Source organism: Pinus tabuliformis, chromosome 5_2 (assembly GCF_031772625.1).
Source record: "Pinus tabuliformis cultivar Carrire ecotype Pingquan chromosome 5_2, CPIR1, whole genome shotgun sequence".
Lineage (NCBI taxonomy): Eukaryota > Viridiplantae > Streptophyta > Pinopsida > Pinales > Pinaceae > Pinus > Pinus tabuliformis.
The window spans coordinates 382,533,074-382,554,131 of record NC_142306.1 but is presented as its reverse complement, the minus strand read 5'-3'; the positions used below and the strand labels follow the sequence as shown (position 1 = coordinate 382,554,131).

General features: G+C 36.4%; 1 long non-coding RNA gene and 1 pseudogene across 1 annotated transcript; one reads left to right on the top strand and one right to left on the bottom strand.

Moving 5' to 3' along the window:
• Nucleotides 1-2,270: 2,270 nt before the first annotated feature.
• LOC149159062 (FRIGIDA-like protein 3) lies at nucleotides 2,271-4,226 on the top strand (annotated as a pseudogene).
• Nucleotides 4,227-11,869: 7,643 nt separating this feature from the next.
• Nucleotides 11,870-13,814, bottom strand: LOC149159061 (uncharacterized). Its single transcript, XR_016261096.1, has 3 exons — nucleotides 13,512-13,814; nucleotides 13,233-13,401; nucleotides 11,870-13,069 (listed from the first exon to the last, which is right to left on the bottom strand). It is a non-coding gene; the product is annotated as an uncharacterized LOC149159061 (long non-coding RNA).
• Nucleotides 13,815-21,058: the final 7,244 nt, after the last annotated feature.

Sequence of the window (21,058 nt, the reverse complement as noted above, 5' to 3'; positions counted from 1 at the left end):
TACTACATTATTATAAACCTAAGCTAAGTTAAAGCTAGGTGTGATATCCTCCCTTGTGTGTTAAATGTTGTAAACCTAAGCGAAGGAAAGCTAGATTTGATACCCTCCCTTGTGGGTTAAACTATTTTACACCTAAGCTAAGGAAAGCTAGGTGATATGTAATATGAAATGAAAATGTATTATTAAATAAATTAATAAAATAAATCACTTGGAGGGTGGAGCATCAAGAGAGAGGAGATGCTTGCCAAATCCCATGAGGAATGGGTTAGAGATGAATCTTTCATGATAAGCTTCTAGATGGGATTCTAGATAAGATTGGATGGATTGGATATCCATCAGATGGATGGGAGATAAAGGCCCATCGGACATAAAAGCTTTGCGGGAGATAAACACAAGCTTTTATGTGGAAAAGCATCATGGGAGATAAAGACGATATTTTCTAGATAAGACCTAGGCAAATGGAAAAATCCATAAAGCAAGACACCGCTAATGGTAACTAAATCATGAAAGAGGGTATTAAATACCGAGTGCATCAATCAATTGAGGATAGTTAATCCTTGACAAGATCTTCGGCTCGGGGGCAGTCAGAGGTGATTCATGGCTGCATGGTGGTGCTCCTCCCTCCAAGTGAGGTTTAGTTGGTGGCAGTTGCATGGAATCTATTGTATGTTGTTTGTTTTCTTGGATATTACTTCAGTTCTTTCAGCATATATGCTTAGTTGTAGGTGCGATGATAACTACACATGATAAATGGTTTAGGTTCTATTGAGGTGTTTTGGTTCTTTACTTTTATTGCGTAAGATATATGTTGATGATACTATTTGTGTTCATGTAATTGATTTCACTCTTATGCATGTGGATGAGTAAAATGTCCAATGAATCTAAATCTAACTAGCATTTGCACCAAATGTTGCAAAGGAAACGCCCTAAGGCATAAATTGAGGAACAATTCCGACATGGGAATGGGAAAATGTACATAAGATGTAGATATGTAACATAAATGAGATTCTAAAGATGTATAAATTGAAGTTTATTTAGGGTGCCTAAGTCTATATTTTTTTTAATTATTGAATTAATATTGCATATAAATCTCATAAAATTCAACAAACTTATAATTGAGGGCTCTGATCTCTAAGTTTGACTTTGGGTCATTAACATGGTAATGCACTGTCTCAACCACTAAACCACATAACAACAAACAAAAGACTACAAAATGTTACGATCATTACTATATTAAACCCAATGACTCTACACACAATAATTTATTTTTACTCGAAGAGAATATTGCTTAACCATATCCACAAAAAGATTGCAAGGTGGAAAGCATTATGCAGAACATAATCTTTGTTATTATAACTTGTAAGTTGTAGCATTGTTCCAACCAATAAAACTATATTCACATTTTGGAAGATCAAATGGAAATAAGTTTTGAAGAATTCAATAAAAAACGTCCAAGATCATTGGATCACATGATTAATGGTACCGTATCCTATGAATCTAATATTTTTATGCACTTACAATTAAGGGAGAAAACAAGGTCCAAACAATGTATACCACAGGGACCAATAAATAGTATATTTGGAAATCCTTACTAGGATAAAAAAAAACAACATTACTTCTCCTTAAATCCTTCACAATCAAATTATACAATTGTTGTACAACACAAGGTCCATGCTGTTGTCAATAGTTCTGATTGAGAATGCAACCAGATTCCTTCAATCTCATACAATGATTAATGCACCAATTATACAATTAGTGTACAACACAAGACTCATGCTGTTGTCAATCAAGCAATAGTTCTGATCGAGAATGCGCTAGATTCCTTCAATCTCATATAGTGATTAATGCGCCAAACACAGGTGTACTAGTTGCAACGACTTTTATATCATTTTACTGATGTTGTCATGTCAAAATCAATGTGATACAATTAAGTCACCTTTAAGAAGAACCTCATTGCAATTTCTATACAAGGATGTCTGTCTTATCATTACTCATTCTGATTTCACCTCTTTTATTGTCAGACTTCACGAATTAGCCTCCAAATGCTTGCTTCATCCACAGACCAGTCAATTACCTTTTATAAATATTTTGTTTGAGCATTGGAAAATTATAAAAAATTTATCTCCAATCAATTTCTTTTCTTTTCTTTTTCTTTTTCTGATTTCCACTTATTATTGTTATATAAATATCTAAACTCATTTTATAATACTTTAAAAATAGAAATTTTCAGATATTATAATCCCTAAATCCTTTCTTCCCATTCTTAATGACTTTTGCAATTGGAAATAGGGCTTTGCAATGAGGTTCCCTCTGCATTAAACTCTGCAACTGACCCACCACGGTTAGTGTTAGAGTCCTTGGAGGGGTTTTATTCTCTTGAACAAAAGTCAAGTGACAAGAAAGAGTCTGGGCTCCCGGCTCTACGCCGGGCCTGTACATTATTACTGGAATCTCTTGTACCTGTTTTGGCAGATCCTATTTTGGGTGTTGAACATCCAGTTCTGCCCTTAAATATAAAGGAGCAAGCCAAAAGTATTGCACATGAATGGAAGTCGAAGATAAACCTTGAAGGAGATGTTGCCAATGGCAATTCGTTGGAGGCCCAGGCCTTCTTGCAACTTCTAGCTACTTTTGGAATTGCGTCAGAGTTTGATAAAGATGACTTATGCAAGCTTGTTCTTGCAGTTGCATGGTGCAGGCAGACACCTGAACTCTGTCGTTCCCTTGGACTTGAATAAAAAATGCCAGGTTGGTTGGCTGGTGTTATGTAATGTTAGCCTCAGTGGCTAGGCTGGCAAAATTTCCATCCATTTTGGTAGATAGGCTTTTTGTTGTTTTTCTGGCATTCATGGCTAGCTTGGTTTTTTTGAGGGACTGGTGGATTTTATCAGTATACTTGGTTGTGGCTGATTGAGTTGAAGATAAATTTTGGTAATCGTGGCTATAGTAAACCTTCCCAACGTTTTTTGTTTAGTCCAGTGAACGGGTTTCTAAGTTGACGGGGTTGGTAGTCTTTTCTTTAGATCTCAACATTTCATATGCAAGGCAGATACTGAGTGGCCTATACTAGGTAGACATTTTTTTATGAGGTAGAAAGTTGTATGTAAGTTATTTTGTTGATATTAATAAAGGCACCTGAAGATGATCAGTTATGGTAAAGTGTCATAAGGCCTTTCATGAGTGGGGAACTATTTACTTACGAAAATGGTCTCAAGCTGACATAGCTGTTATCTTTATTGAAAAATCCATTGAAGTTGTCTGTATTTTTTTTCCTTTCACAGTAAACTGTCTTTTGGTATTTCAAATGTTTGTGACATATTCAGATTAACTGAAAATTTTGTGACAATTTCATGCAGATGTTGTAGAAACCCTGGTCAATAGTGGAAAACAAATTGAGGCAGTCAACTTTGCTCATGCATTTGGGTTGACAGAGAAGTTTGCACCTGTTCCTTTGTTGAAGGAATATCTGAAAGATGCTAAGAAAGCTTCTCAGGCAAGTTTAAAAAGCGGGAATAACTCTATTGTTGCACAAGTACGATTGTATTACTGTTATACAAAATGTCTTGTTATGTGATGATCATTTTGGCTTAGTATTGTTGGTTATATCAGAAGTTCCTTTTTTGACCAATATTTTTATTTGGTGCTACAGAATGAAGTAAATACAAAAGAGCTTTCTGCTTACAGAGCTGTTAAAGTGCATTGAGGAGCACAAACTTGAATCACAGTTCTCACCAGATCCTCTTTAAAAGCGTGTAGCTCAGCTAGAGAAAGCTAAGGCTGACAGAAAAAGGTCTGCAGGTGCTATTAAGTCTCAACCTAAGCGTCCTCGTGCTAATGGAGGAAATGCTGGTGTATATATGCCTCCGTTAAGTGCAGATGAAAGAACTCCGACTCTTTATGCTTCTTCCAATGGTGCAGACAGAAACTTTTATAGGTCTTTGGATAGAGTACAATATTCTGGTGCAGCTCCAGGTGTTACATCCTACAACCTACAGGGCCAAAATGCATATGACAGATCAAACCAAGGATTATATGGAGCAGGCTATGGTGTTGGAAATAGGACTCCAGTCTCGCTCTCAAGGCCATATATGTATCCATCAGATAACATGGGACCTTCATTGTTGGGTTTCGGTTCTTACAATTCCTCTACTAATTACAGCAACCATCACTTTGGCAGTAGACTGCCCGCCCCTCCTCCAGCTTAGCAGTCTTCTTTTATACATTAGGTAGGTACGGTGCTTATCTTACCGTGGTCAAGCAAGTTCTGATATTATCAGGCCCCATAAAACCTTTTCTATTGGATGTGGCTGGTAGTAAGCACTTAGCTTTGAAGAGGTTTTTTGACTTTGTTTCCGTAAATCTAAAAGATTGGCAAAGTTCATTTGGCAGCTTTTCAAAATTTTCAGTGGTGTTTTCTTCTATTAAGGAATCTTCTATTAAGGAATTTTATTTTTGTATGGTATTGAGTGCTTCATCACTTTCCTAGGTTACTATATACTGTAGTGTTTACAGTTCAAAGATGATTCTATGCATAATTTTGGTATTTTTTTATTTGTTTGACAAATCAGAGAGGATCAATCCGTCTCTTTGTGGAAGATTAAAATTTGGTGAATAATATATCATTTGTGATCTTGTTCGGAGCTCATAACACAAGACTTTCAATTGCATTTGTATGCCGAGGGCTTGTCTTGTACTGAATATGATTTAATTGTCCACTTGCACCTTACCTCATTGGTACCTGTTTACTCTACGCCTATGAAGCGAATCAGATTTATTTTGATTAGTCCAATTGTAAGGCTATTTTTGAAACTGGACCCTGCCCCTCTTAAGCTGTTGCATGATTTAAATCCCCCTTTTTGAGCAGAAATGATTTGTAGTACTAGTGGTATAGTTGTTATACCCTGCATTAATATTTTTGTGTTCTCTGTAACGAGGACAAAGCACATTGGAGTTATATGTCCCATCTAGAACTAGCAATTGTCTCAAAAGGTACAAAGAGAGGCCGATAGGATTATTAAATTAGAATTGTTGAATTTCTCTAGAAGAGATGTTGGTTCAAGCCTACAAGGAGCAAAGAGATTTGATGTTTGGAGTTCTATGCTTTTTAGACACCATATTTCTTTAAATACAACTTAATTTTAGAAAATTTCAACCCCAATGCAGTTCTGCCATGCAGACATACACTTAAATTGCTATTGGGCTTATGATATTGACAAATTCAAAGTAAACTAGTATACAAGAGAATGTACCAATATAAACCACAAGTTACACATCTTCAGACCTAAAAAAGTACATAACAATGGTTTGGCATATCAATAGTGATATCATAATTGCTTTTCCTTCCACGTACATACAATTTCTCCAAAGGCAAGGACAAGAAAATTTTCAGCTCTAGTGAGCGCCAGTGGGTCACCAAAACGAGTGACCACTAATGGCTTTCACATTTATACAAGGAATTGGCAAAGGACTTTACATGGACTCCACTCAACTTCAGACACAGCTTCAGCCAATATGGAGAGTGATTGAAATTGAACATAGCTAAGTAGTGGCATTGGCTCACAGTAATACACCAAGTATAAAATATTGAAGCTTTTACAGAAGCAAGGAGTAAGAAAAATTATGAAGCTCAGAGAAGTAGATTTAAATCAATCAAAGCTTGTTGAACAGCTATAATGTCCATAGAAATAATCTTCCAATGTTCTGCTCTCATGTACAAGATTTACACTTTGATCTGGACTATTGTTTGATATCAAATCATCATCAACTCCAAGCATTGCAAGTGATAGATGAGTTTGGATGTCACAACTCCCAGAGTTTTCTCCAGATTCATCCTCAATCAATTCATCTAATTCCATGGACATTGTCAATTACCTCTTGGTCCAATAAGGTAGGTCATCTCCTTCTCCTCGTATTAATTTCAAACTCTGCAATAATAAGTTATAGACAAACAATGAGGAAGAATAAGTTCACGTTCTTACATTAACATTTATCCATTGTTTGAAATTTCACAAAGTCAGTTTAATGCAAAGGTAAGCCACTTTATTTGGGGAAACCAAAGCTTTCAATTCAAATCTTGCAATCCAGATTTCAGCTAGGATAGTGATTCTCAGGAAAGCTATATACTCTCTTGATATTGGAGTGAAAGCAGATATGCTGGCTCTTCTTGCCTATTCAGGGAGGGGTAATTTGCATACCATCAACATCTCTTCTGCGGTTTAAGGGTGATGATTTCACAAATTGAACTACTAAACAAATGTTTAGATTACAACCCTAAACACTAGGTCTAAACACCCTTTACTCTATGTCAGAAGGATATCAACTCGATATTTCATGTGCCATTCTTTGTTATGGGAAAAAACAATTCTAGCACTAACTCCTCACAGGAAAGGAAATGTCTTCAAGCAACTAAATTTGACATCAGAAACTGAAACATATATATGCAACTAATGAGAATAAGAGTAATTACTCTGTTCATTCAAGGTCGAAACTGAGCTGCCTGTCTCAGACAACATGCTGCACAAATGACCATTCTCTTCATCTTCCTCATGTCATATAAGCATCTTCCAAAAGTGGATCTGCAAGTTCTTTTACAGAGCCAGCTGCCAGTAATGGCCTTGCCTAAATTTTAAAATTTACAAGAGATTAAGATTCTGAACCAAGATAACGAAACCAAAAGAATCCAAAATTATCAAATACAAAACAAGCAAGGACACTAGAGCCCTACCCACATAACCAAGCTTTCTTGGCCTTTAGGATTCTTGTCATTGATTGGTTTTCTTCTAGTTATTAGCTCTAGAAGAACTACTCCAAAGGAATACACGTCTATTGTTGTTTCCCACCCCCTCGAGAATAGATTCACTAATGGATTCCCACAGTCTGAAATAGAATCCAAGGCATCAAAAGGTAAACCTAGGATACCCACTTATTCAAGACATGTTCTCTAGAGACTGTCACTTTGCATTTAAGTAATTTCATTCATCCTCTTATGCAGATCTCAACAAGTTTCCTTCAACCGATCATCTTGGGTACCTGCTTGAGGTACTGGAGAATAACGAAGATGAGCCTAAGCGGGACAATGATGATCAAGAAAAGTAGAGACCATCATCCACAGTCTGTAGTTCTGTAAAATAAAGAACATGACAAAGATTTTACTTAGAAAACAAGCTGTAAATAATGGGTTCCTGGAAGTAGTTGAATAGAAGCTACTTTGTTTTGTTTTGGTGTTTATTATAAAAAAGTAATGATCAGTGAGTTTCTTTCCTTGCAACAGCTATGGACATAACCTTCCAGAGAGTCCATTTTCAAATCTTAATGGATCCAATGGTATCAAAACAGTATTATATACTACAGAGAAAACAATGGGGAACATGCCCACTATTTCCAAAGTTTTAACACAAGCATCATCAAAATCTGCTATCGATAATGAACTTACTTGTTCTATATGCCTGGGTACTTAGAATATTCGTTTTTTTTACATTGTTATTTCAATGATTTATCTGTATTCTAACAACAGACAACAAAATCTGAAACTTCTACCCATAAATCTATGTGCAGATGCCGTTGTGGAGCCGAAGCAATTACCATGTAGCCACTTATTTTGTTTCAAATGTGCACCAAAGGTGAGATAAACCAAGCACTCATTTGCATTATTAAATCAATATATTTTTGAAAGAACATATATAACTGATTCAGGCTGCCATTTCTGTGAATCCTATTGGTGCAGGTAATTAAATTGTCTGAGGAGTGCCCTATCTGTGTGCAACACAAGGGCAACCAAGTCTTTAAACTTTCTGCAAGGAGAGATTTACAATTTGATTATTACCCTTGGGAAAGGGAGCTTGTCCCACACCAAATGTGTCGTAGTTATACAAAATATACATCATGATACTCAACTTGGTCCATTTCTCAGATGGCACCGGGTCTAAAATATAAAACAATTTGAAAATGGTGTAAATGCAATCCTTTGTACCTATATGAAGATACAGATAATGTACACAGTGCCCCGAGATACATCAAGGTTCTGCCTGGGGCCTAATTTATATTTTGTTTTTTCTGACTGAGATCTTCATCCCCACTGAATTGGGATTTTCAAACTGAGCAGGCAGCCAGGAAATTTGTCTACAGATAACTATAGAAAATTCAATAGAAAATTCAGAAGATGCCAAGGAAATCGAAACTCCAGCGAAGCCATCACTACTGTCTGCGAAGGGTTTCGAGCGGGTAATCTCTCCAGCATGAGATAAACAGGGAGTTCAACCAGCGCTGATTAAAATTCCAACTATAAAATTCCAACTATAATGATCTGATCCAACGGCACAATCTCTTTTAATCGTCTAACACATCAGATCAATGGTCGAAAATAGGACACGGTGGCATATAAGGGAGTTCTTCCCAGAAGGAAACGCCTTACGGCATAATTAACTTATAAAATATCTAGATTAAAACATATTTTATGATCAGACTAATATTTTAAAAGCTTCCTTAGTACAGGATGGAACATCAAAATAATATTTAGACAAAAACATCAAGCTAATATTTAGATGACGGATAAAATAAATATCATGCCAAGGGTAATTTTAGAAGGAAATTGCCAAACACATACCAACCCACTGCGTATTTTGAATTAAAGGTTAAAAATAACACAGTGAAACATCCATTTTCAGCGTAAAGAAAACGGGAATGACAATTAACCCATTAATACTGCAGTACACTAATGAAGCATCTGTAGTGAAACTGAAGACCGGCAAATGGAGATATAAGTCCTATCTAAAAAGTAAAACAAGGAAGCGAGCAGATAGATACGCTTAAAGCCTAACAATTTTTTGAGGATTCCTGAACCAAGAAAAAGAGTGGAAAGTGTGAAGTTTGATGAGAGATTCCTTTGCAAGCATCTAATCACGGTTCAACTAACCATCCGAGTCATTCCTACCAGTACAGTTGGTAGGATATCGCTGGTCGAGTTGTGGTTGAGATGGACACTCACTCGCAGTCCTCGTGACAGTCCTTAATGGTGTTTGGTAATCCTCTAGTGATCTGTTCAGGTCTGTTGTCATTGTACCAAAATGATCTACTAGCTCTCGACAAAGGGCAACTAAACGAGACTGTCGAAGACAACAACGGCCGCGGAAGCGGCGATTTTCTCTGGTTTGCCTGGAGGCGCCAAAAATGAACCGTTGCATATTGTCTTCCAGCAACTGCAGATTTATATTTCTGCTCACATTTATTCTCTGCTGCTGTCGCCGCTGCCGATTTGGGTTCCTTATCTGCGGTGGATGCAATCCTAGCCAGTTATGATACCGCTGTCGATGTTGCGCCCCTTCCCGCGGGTAATCTCTCCAGCATGAGATAAACAGGGAGTTCAACCAGCGCTGATTAAAATTCCAACTATAATGATCTGATCCAACGGCACAATCTCTTTTAATCGTCTAACACATCAGATCAATGGTCGAAAATAAGACACGGTGGCATATAAGGGAGTTCTTCCCAGAGGGAAACGCCTTACGGCGTAACTAGATGTTATCAAAGCAACTACTCCATTACTACAACTGAAACAAAACTTGGTAATGTTGTAGCTGAAGAGGGCAACATAGACTAAAACTAAAAAGAGTAGATGATTGTCCAAGTAATACTTGAAGTCTGTTATAGATAGTTGAGTTCTGCCCACTCTTCAAATTTCTATCCGTTGCCTGCTGAAAATGGATCAAGTGGGGCATTTCTGAGAGCATTCCTTGTTATGACAGGGATTGCTGAACAAGAAGTCTCGTCTAAATTATCATTCGCAAGAGCATCATGAAAGATAGCATCATGAAATACCTCAAGAGCATTATGAAATACCGCAAGAGCGTCATGAAGATTATATAGCCAAAAAGTCCCCTTATTAAAATTGCTAGATCACACTTTCAAAATTTGTTGAAAGATTAGAATCTACACTGTAATGGTAAGGACCATCAACCATCTCGTCAAACAAATGAAGCAGACGTCATACATTTGGACTACTCATTCACAACATGACTAAAATTTATCAAGAACAAATAATTCACTACATTTTTCATTGAAATGAATTGTTAGCTTTTGCAAAGATGAGGTGTTTACTTTTGCAAACTACAACTGAAGCAAAACTTGGTAACGTCATACATTTGGACTACTCATTCACAACATGACTAAAATTTATCAAGAACAAATAATTCACTACATTTTTCATTGAAATGAATTGTTAGCTTTTGCAAAGATGAGGTGTTTACTTTTGCAAACTACAACTGAAGCAAAACTTGGTAACGTTGTAACTGCAGAGGGCAGCATAGCCTAAAACTTAAAAAGGCAGATGATTGTCCAAATAATACTTGAACTCTGTTATAGATAGTAGAGTTCTGCCCAATCTCTTCAAATTTCTATCCTTTCCCTACCCAAAATGAATCAAGTCATTTCTGAGAGCACTCCTTGTTATGACAGGGAATGCCAAATTTAAGCTAGAGTCCCATCCAGGGTAACTCTCTTTAGTTGAGACCATCTGAAGAGCAAGCCTCAATTTTTTTTTAAATTACCAATCATATTGAAATACCGCAAGAGAAATCATGAAGATTATATAGCCAAAATGACCCCTTATTAAAATTGCCAATAGTGGAGCGTTTACCTGGAGTTCTTTGGTGAAAAAATAAAAACTATGAACAAGAAAAATCATATTAAAGATTTATCTGGCATAATCTTAGCAAATGTTTTTACTGACAAATTCAGTGCATGTGTCATTTTAATAGGGATTTCAGATCAGATACAACTTACAATGATGAGCTTTTTATCTACCCCAAATTTTCTCATAAATTTCTGAGACCAAGAATTGCAGAATCTGCCAGTTTTCTGCTGAGCTATTCTCATACTAAACATAATATTTCTCGGCTGCAATATCATCTATACAAAAAAAAAAAAAAAGGTAATCCACCAAAACCTAACATCGCACTTGGTTACAAAATTTTCTTCTCTATAATAGAGCTTATATGTAGCCATAGCCATATTTGTCCTCTGGTCACTAAAGAGTAGCCATATTATCCCTTGTTCATTCTGACCTATATGCTGACATGTGTACACAACCTTGATCTCCATGTTGCTGATGTACCACTGAGTGATCTCACCATCCGTTTGAAAGCCACAGAATAGACAGATCCCGATCTATCATTTGCGAAATTTTTTTCTTTGAGAAACCCAAACTGCTCAAACACTGTAACCTTTTCTTCTAAGGTTTCTTTCGCTAGATTAAACGTTCCATGTACCGCAACTACAAACTTCTTTGATCCCAGCTTGAAACCCAAATCTTCGGCAATTCTAAATGACTTCATTACCTTTTCCTCTGAAGCCATGAACATATGAGGATGGTTAGCTACTAACTCTGATAATACTCGACCCACAACACCCAATCTTTCCGAAAGAGAAATTGTAGATTTAAGCTTCTTCTCACTGGCTCCAAATTCCCTTGCATACGTAATAATTAGTTTAGGGATATCCTCTTCCTCCATGAAGGTCCCAAGGAAAGTCATCTTAGACTTCACGTTCATTTTGGATCTATAAAAAAGGAACCTAGGGTTGAGATAGACCACTCTTCGAAACTGAGCAGGGGTGGTCAAACGATAGCCCTTTAACAATTCCAACACTTCTTCCAAATTTTGAGTCGATTTTTCCCTAAGAAGACTGTTCTGATGTCTAAAGTATTTTGCAAAACAAAAATAAAGGATCTGTAAATTAACTAGCAGACAGGCAATCGCATTGAAGAATTTCAATCCAACCGACAGTTCATCATTCATGGAGGAGAAACTATGTCAAAGGAAGAAATGGAAGCAATTTTGAATAACGCTTCATCTGTGTTTAGGCTTATGTCAGAGCTTGAAGGCAGAGTTGAGACGGTTTCAAAATTACTCCATCTCATCCAATGCCATACTTCCTGCTCCATGAAACAATAATGAAACAATAATCTGAACTAAACCACACACAATTAAAGTAATCCACAATCTACACGTCATTGATACATTGAATAGATTTCATTTGCACATTTTATGATATTAAAAGAGAGAAATACATGAAACTAAATTTTAGACATTGAACAGTTTTCTTAATGCCTGATAAGGAAAACACATACATATGCATCTGTGTAATTTGGAGGTCCGATCGGTATAAAACTCTGGTTTTGGTAGCCTTTAACCACCAAACTAAAACCAAAGAAGATGCCGATAATTATGTTCATGAATACATAACTAAATAACAACCAGTAACTATGTTCTTGACTACATAATTAAATAACATCCAACAAACCGAAAGTTGCTGGGTGCAGACTCCACTTCAGTTTTTTCCCTATGAATCGTGGAGATAGCACCTATAACAATTGCCTGACACATTTCAATGCCTTTATTTGCAATTACAAAAACCATGAACGTCTGATTGTTCATGTATCCTCAATTCAAAACAATTTTTTACAAGAGCTTAGTTGTCTGTAAAGTTCAAAACTTGTACTCAACTCAGATGCATTGTCCCCTCCATAATGGAATGCATCATGGATTCAAATGGCTTCATCCTTGGAGGGATTAGTTTTTTTCCAGAGAATATTATTCAAAGAAATCATAAATGCATCCTGGAAAACCTTAAATCTTGAATAGCAAGTATAATTTCCTGGATTATGGTCTTTCTCATTTCCTTCCTCTGTTCCTTGGGGATTTTCTGAAGAGCCTCTATCACATTTATATTATTTTCTTCAACTGTCTCTTCTGCTATGTAAACTGAAGATGCCATGGATACTTATAATATGCTGTAAAGGGATTGAACAACACATGAATGCACCCAACTTTAAGAGAATCGAACAGGGATCTCCGAGTAGGGCTATCACCAGGAGGCTGAAGGTAGAATTCGGATTGCATGAAGAGCTTCACTTTGTTTTTGGGACCTAGGCAAACGTAGGAATTGCAGTTCAAAAAATTGCAACTCTTTGGTTTGCCTAACACTGTTCAATGAGGACGGAACGAATGGATTTTGTATTGTTGCATCTTGGAGAACCTGCAAAGCTTATTAGATGGGGTCTCTGGCTTATCCTGATCTGCCATTGCCATTGCCAAATATCTTCATCAGAAAGAGGATGAAAGAAAATACAAGCATCCAAGTATTTAAAGTGCAGTAGAGATTCAACAGTCCCATGTGCATGAAAGAGAACTCCTACATTGCCAGCTTGGTTAGCACAGTAAATGTGAAAGGAATCATACCATCGTGGGTTTTTGGGTTCGTCAAGGATCTGAGTTCAACCCACTAGAGCTTTCTCTAGACCGAGTTCAACCCACTAGAGCTTTCTCCAGATCGATGGTCGCGTACAGTCTGTTAGCTCCTTTTCCAAACCCCATAGTCTCTTGAATGCCCCTCAATGTCTTGAATGAACTGTAACCATAGACACAAACAATAATAAAAAAAAGACAAAAAAAGACAAAATGAATCACAGAGGATTCGATCGTTCTATATCTTAGAACTCAAATTACGCCATTTTTTACCTTTCTGAAGGACTTGGGAGCTCCTCCCGTCACTCAACCAGGATCACTCAGTGAATCTGCCTCGAAGATAGTTACATGGAGAGTTCCATGAATCAATAGCCGAGCCATTACTGATCACAGCCCATTTAGAGCGATTTCTAAGCCAATCTAAAGATAATCCTTGCAAAAATGGAGCCTTTGTTCCATACACAGGAAAAGGAGCCTCCATAGTTATTAGCAGGTGGCTTACAAAGTCTTCCTCTATCACCACCATTGCTGGTCTACTGAAGCCCTCCTTTACTTATTGTGTGGTTTCTTTACCGTTACAGCTGCTTGGCAGTTAATAAACTCATGGATCTGCCGGGAGTTAATAACCGCATGGATATGCCCCGTATCCCATGGATATGCATAATGGAGTTATCACCGCTGCCGATTTGGGTTCCTTATCTGCGGCCGATGCAATCCTAGCCAGTTATGATACCGCTGTAGATGTTGTGCCCCTTCCAGCGGGTAATCTCTCCAGCATGAGATAAACCGGGAGTTCAACCAGCGCTGATTAAAATTCCAACTATAAAATTCCAACTATAATGATCTGATCCAACGACATAATCTCTTTTAATCGTCTAACACATCAGATCAATGGTCGAAAATAAGACACGGTGGCATATAAGGGAGTTCTTCCCAGAGGGAAACGCCTTACGGCGTAATCATCATTATGTTAAAGGAACATAGTTTTTATTTAATGTTATATTACATCTGTCGGGAGATAACAGGTAAAATACATAGATGCATGCATTTCATGATATGCTCTATGATTATTCTATTAACTATTACATGTGTACTCAAGGAGGCTTTCTTAGCCCTCCTACCTATTTTATAAGAGTTGAGTAAGTCTTTCGAATTATGATTCTGATGAATGGCTGGGCTAACTGCATTAGACTTAAGTTAATTAATTTTGTTGGCAAACTTAAACAATGAATGTTAGGTCTTACATGAAAGAACTAGTTTCTTTCTACAAATTTATAAAATTGTGCTTAATGATGGAGCTCAATAATAGTGTTCATGAAGTGATTTAGGTTAATGTACTAATGGATGTGGTTAAATTCTAACTGTAGTGAGACCAAATCCCAAGTTTAAGGGGCCTAGGGGTGAAATTCCTGGGCAGGCTAAGGAGCTTTGTTACAAATGGTATCAAAGCTAAGTTCAAACTTTACGACCTATGGACTCATCCACCTCAATTATAATAAAAATCCTATAAGGACCATAACCCCAAAATTTACCTCATAAATTTAAGCATATGGAATTTATCGCCGCCAAGGTAAATTAAGGTTCTTCAAAGAAGAATCCAAATGTTAACAAGGTTATTGAGGGATTAATAACATATAGATATTAAATTCGCTATATATATGTTGAACTTTGTTGGTCAAAAATTAAGAATTGGTAAATTTTGAAGAAGTGGTGAAGGAACTTCAACAAACCCTACCATGGTTTCTATTAATTTAAGGGCACCTCCCCAATGCCCACATGAAACGTTGATATATATATATTGGTAAAGCCGTCTCATCACTAATACCCAAAAGCGAAAATAAAATCTTATTTATACTTAGTACGGGGTTGTGTGAAAACTATGACAGGCATATGTGTTATTTCATTAGGACAAGTCAACATTCTGCTGGACTGTAAAGAAATTAGTTTAGCAATGGAAGGATAACAAGATCCAATAATTGTCGTTTCATGTACTCCACGCCTCGGGAAGCAACTGCCACAACAAGCTTCCACCTACTGCTCCACTGCTTCTTATAGAAGTCAACACGCTGTTGCATAAATGTATCTCTATATCCATCCACTCTTTCTGAAACCCCAAATTGTATGAAAAGGACAGGCATGTTAATTTCTACACTGAGTCTTCTATGTGAGACACATCCAATTTTCTGCCATTCGTGTATGAAAAAACCACGTCATATAAAATATGATGGTGATATGAAATAACATAATTACTCGTGGGTTCTAGGTGTAAAGCGATCCTTGTCCAGGGAGGGTTTCGAGACCTATGTTAGTTACCCTTGGCCAACAATAAAAGAAGGAGCGAAACTCTAATCCATTGGGATGAAGGAATTAACCTTCTAATAAAAACACGCTCAACAAATTACCATCTCCTCGCTCACCTTGGAGGCTTGGTTGTCAAACTAGTCGAATGGATGGAACATGGTTTTGTCAAATCAAGGAAAACAAATTGTTTGCCATTAAGTGAGAAAATAGGATGTACTATAATATCATCTCACACTACTCGTACGGCTCCTTATTTAGATTAAGGGGCATTGTTGACTACACATGGCTAATCTTCACTTGTGGCAATGTGCTGGCCCTCTATGTTGTTAGGTGCAGCCCTTAATGGACCAATCGGCTATAGTGGATTGGTCTAATCAACTACCTACACCCCCGGTGAATGAAGTTGATCCCATGTGTGCAAACTTCTCTCTCTACAACCGGCTCCTCCATAATACCGAAATGCCGAGATAAAATCTAATTTGTGCATAATGCATGCTGAGTATGGGGATGTATAGAATAAATAAAACCCAAAAACTGACCATAAGGTTTTTTGCCAAGTAACGTCACGAAGTTTTTGCGCGTTCAAAATAAGGTTTGAAGTCATTAATGTAAAATATTACTTGTTTGATTTTTGACATAAAATGTTTATGTTGTAATTTGAACTTGGAATTTCTGCTGATAATTGGAAATGATAAAATCACTAAGAAGTGTGAAAAAAATCCAAAGGGATAGAATATAATCGGTTCATAAAAACAAGACAAAACATGAAATGTAATTTAGGCAATTCAAAAATGAGAAGAGATAACAACGGTATTAGAGTTAGAATCAAATCTGGTTTTCATTAATACATTGATTCGATAGTTGTATCATAATCCAAACACCTCAGTAACCTACGCATGGTCCAATAGGACGCGGTTATGGACAACCATAGAAATGGCTTAATTCAAAACACAAAAAATAATAATCTGGAATCACCCTAAGATTGCTATTTCTTTTTGGGTAAGTCACCTCTCTGTTTGCCGAATTGTCAGTTGTTCTTATCACTCACCTGCATTCCATTGATGACTATCACCCACTAGCTCCCCAAAGGGCGAGAATGCCAGATGTTCATATGGATTATGGATATGTTTGTTGTTTCTTTGTAATGTGACCTTTCAGGTTGTTTTATCACAGTTGGATTCTGATAACGATCAAGTCCGATTTAAGAAATGTTTTAAAAGTAGAAGGATAAGGTTATCTGATGCAAAGGAGGAAAGACAAATATAATGCATATGCCATTCTTTTAGTGCTCTATTTTTCAATGGACGTGGATATCATATGTTGTTCAATCGATATATATGGACATATCCTGTCTAAACGGAATGCAGAAGTTCACACTAATCTTGCCATTTATTTGAGTTCGAAGAAGACCCAAGTATTATCTAATCTTTGGGTCCTCAATTTGGTGGGTTTAGCAGTAATGGAACTATGTCGGGTTACAAATAATAGTGAGTATTGTCTTAAATAATTACAACTCTATAATTTGCGTTAAAGTGTAGCTACCATGAATGCATAGGTTTAGAGTTTATGTTATTTCCTGCAATACCTTAAGCTTCGCTAAATCGGAATAGTATATATATATATATATATATTTGTGTTTATTATGACGATGGAGTGCCATCGATATGAGAATAGAGGCAGCCACGCAGGTGCAGCTGTAGAGAAAAAAATGACGGGATGTTGAAGGATTCCTCCCTGAAGGTTCATGTCTACGAGTTCGGATTTTCCCCTAGAATGCGTCTCTCTATTCATTTTCAGGGGTCTCAAATTGTTCCAAGCATCCGTTTATGTGTATCGTTATTTGGTACTATTCTTGGTTTTTAAACACTATGCAATCTCAGGTGGCCATTGGGTGACTCTATTTATATGCATTTGTAACACTTCCGTAAGGTTGTTTTAGAATTTAGCCGTCCTCGATGACCAGATTTCACAATCAACAAATTGTTTGTTTTGGTCTTTGGAATGGATTGGTAAGTAGTTTTACTCTGGTTCTTTGCAAATCAAAAAAAGATTTTTGATGTAGAGTATTTTCAAGAAAATCAATGAAAATACTAGCTTCTAGAAAGTGAATGTACCCATGAAAACAATATTTCATCTAATAAATTGATTTTCCCAAGTTCTAGAATCATGAACGATTTTAGGGATTAGTTCGGATGAGGACCCGATCCTTAGTTTTTGTTGTTGTTATAAATGTAGCCTACAGGCATGTAAAACAATGGCCATTAGATGAAGAGCAGGCCTGTCAGGACCATAAAGGCCAGGAGATGTAATTGTGTATTTCTTTAATAAATATATACAAATTGTGTTAACTAGTGAGGAGATCCGTTATCGGTCGATCATTGTAAAGATCGATGTTGTTTGTAAGCAGAATTGGCCTTGCATATAATGGTTGTGTGATCCAACATAAGATGTTGTGTGTAGGTGGGGGGAATGCAAAATATTGATGTTGCATGTATTTGTGTTAGCCAACCAGAGCGAATGTGCAGAGGAAGAGATGGAACAATCCATGTGAATGTTAAAAGTTAGTTGATCTAAGGTGCTTGGTTAAATAATTTATTTTTATTTTTTGTTATCATGTACACATTAGACTTATAGCGACTTACCATTGATTATAAAATCTACTTTATAAAAAAGGGATGATGCTTAACATGAGATTATACCGATTTTAGTAAGTTTCCGTTATATATTATAAATTAAAATATTCCTTGTTCTTTTTGTGATTTTTGTAAATAAAAAATCTCACAGGGCTTTGGATTGATGGTGAATGGGTTTATTGTTAAGACACTTCTTGGGAGAGGTCACTTGTTCAAATCCCCCGTGGGTGCTTACCTACCAAAAAAAATATTTTTGTAAATAAAAAAAAAGGAGAAAATGTTAGGCGGTGTTAACACATTAACCAAGGTAAGGTAGGTAAGGTATGGTAAACAACGAAGAATTTGTTTCTAAATATGTTTGCTTGTGGGTAGAGTCAAATTATGCATAAGGCACCCCAAGGTAAGGTAGGTAAGGTATGGTAAACAACGAAGAATTTGTTTCTAAATATGTTTGCTTGTGGGTAGAGTCAAATTATGCATAAGGCACCATGAATGAATATTGCACCTGCAAAATTTGATTATTTTGTTGGTTTAAATTTTTATGAAGTTCTAGTTATAGTTATGACACTGAGGTAGTAGCATTATGTATAATGAATGATTTCATTGTTATGCCTGTGACTCTCATTACTTAAAGGGTAGCTACATTGTAGGTAGTTTCTATGGCTTGAGGCTATGCAGCCATCTTACTTATTATGAAAACTACATGGGACCATTATACTGAAGTGGAACACATTACAATAACCTTATTGTGGGATGTACATATATGGGTGTATGAGACATCTAGTAAATCTAAATGTAATCATCATTACGAAACATATCATACCTATGGTTAACTAGAAAAACATTCATATATAAGACCAGGGTGCATGAGAAATCAATATGGTATGAACCCCTAATTCAATTAAATGATATTTAACAATCTATTTAAAATAGATTGATATCATAATTTGTACCAAGAAATCTTGAGAGGATCTCTTATGAGATTGCATTGATAAGGTGTGTGGACAACATAAGAAAATGTTGTGTGATTCAAACAAGAATTCATAAACAGATAACTCAGCTTTTGGTAAAAGGTGATTTAATGTTAAGAATGAGCTAACATGTAAATACCCTTAGATCATAAACACTTACAACTACAAGTGTAAGATGGTAAGTAGTAAAAACTTTCATGTATGAATACATGGAATTATGCATGGTCAACAAGTTGCTTAAGCATAAATACGGCGACAATAAAACATACGAGGTGAATTAATGATCTCATGAATATTAAACTTCAACAAATATGAGTTAATAATCTGATTTAGAACATTAAGCAAAAGATATGCATGAATCCAATAATATGCGATTGAAATTGTAACCACATGACATCTAGAATTGATTTACACATGACATAAAAACTTTCTTAATTACATAGATGAACCATGAAAAATGAATGTTTGTATGATACTAACATAGTGGAAAAATATGTGGATAAAGTTTATGTCATGCAGGTGATACCATGAGGATGGTATTATAGGTTGTACCACAACTGGACTATGTACAACAATACATATGGGACCATATAACTACATATGCTACAAGCTTGAAAAATGAAATGTGTATTGGTGTGTATAACATACCTTGTGTGCAGGTATGCACTAGTCATTGAATGGATGTTTGGCCATGTAAACAAGCCTCGAGGTTACCAAGAAGAAGGAAAGTAAGTTGGTATAAGTAACTATGGTTAATCGCAGTTTGATTACAATTAATATATGTATATGAATATATATTGTGATGCGAAATAATCTGTTATGACCTTGTAGACATATTAATGTGGAAAATATGATTCTTAATGCATTGTATGCATAGAGACTACAAGAAGCATGTGTTCGACAAGAATACAAATGCTTGAAAGAATGCAAGCAGAGGACATGCATTATTTAGATAAAATAAATGATAAGAAATAGCTTCTTTAATAGTAAGAGATTATGACATTTATCATAGTTAAACTTTGCATCGATAAATTATCACAAATGGATTGAAAAAAAATGTGTGACAGGTAGCTACGGAAGGAGAGATGCTCGGAGCACTCCTTGATACTGATATAGCTATGGAAGGAGAGATGCTGGGATCACTCCTTGTGACAGATGTACATTAGAAAAATTGCATCAGATGGAAAATCCATGAGAGCTGTTGATTAGAATCCCGCTACTTGTGAACGAGAACATGATGTAGTGATACACCGAGGACAGTGTAAAATTTAAGGGGGGAGTATGTAACACCCTTCCCTTGTGTACTACATTATTTTAAATCTAAGCTATGTTAAAGGTAGGTGTGATATCCACCCTTGTGTGTTAAATGTTGTAAACCTAAGCTGAGGAAAGCTAGGTTTGGTACCCTCCTTTTTGGGTTAAACTATTCTACACCTAAGCTGAGGAAAGCTAGGTGATATGTAATATGAAAAGCAAATGTATTATTAAATAAATAAATAAAATAAATCACTTGGAGGGTGAAGCAACAACAAAGAAGAGATGCTTGCCAAATCCCATGAGGAATGGGATAGAGATGAATCTTTCATGATAAGATTTTAGATGGGATTCTAGATAAGATTGGATGGATTGGATATCCATCAGATGGATGAGAGATAAAGATCCATCGGACATAAAAGCTTTGCGGAAGATAAACGCAAGCTTTTATGTGGAAAAGCATCGTGGGAGATAAAGACGAGATTTTCCAGATAAGACCTGCACAAATGGAAAAATCCATAAAGCGGGACGCCGATAATTGTAACTAAATCATGAAAGAGGGTATTAAATACCCAGTGCATCGATCAATTGAGGAGAGTTGATCCTTGGCAAGATCTTTGGCTTGGGGGAATCAGAGGTGATTCATGGCTGTGTGGTGGTG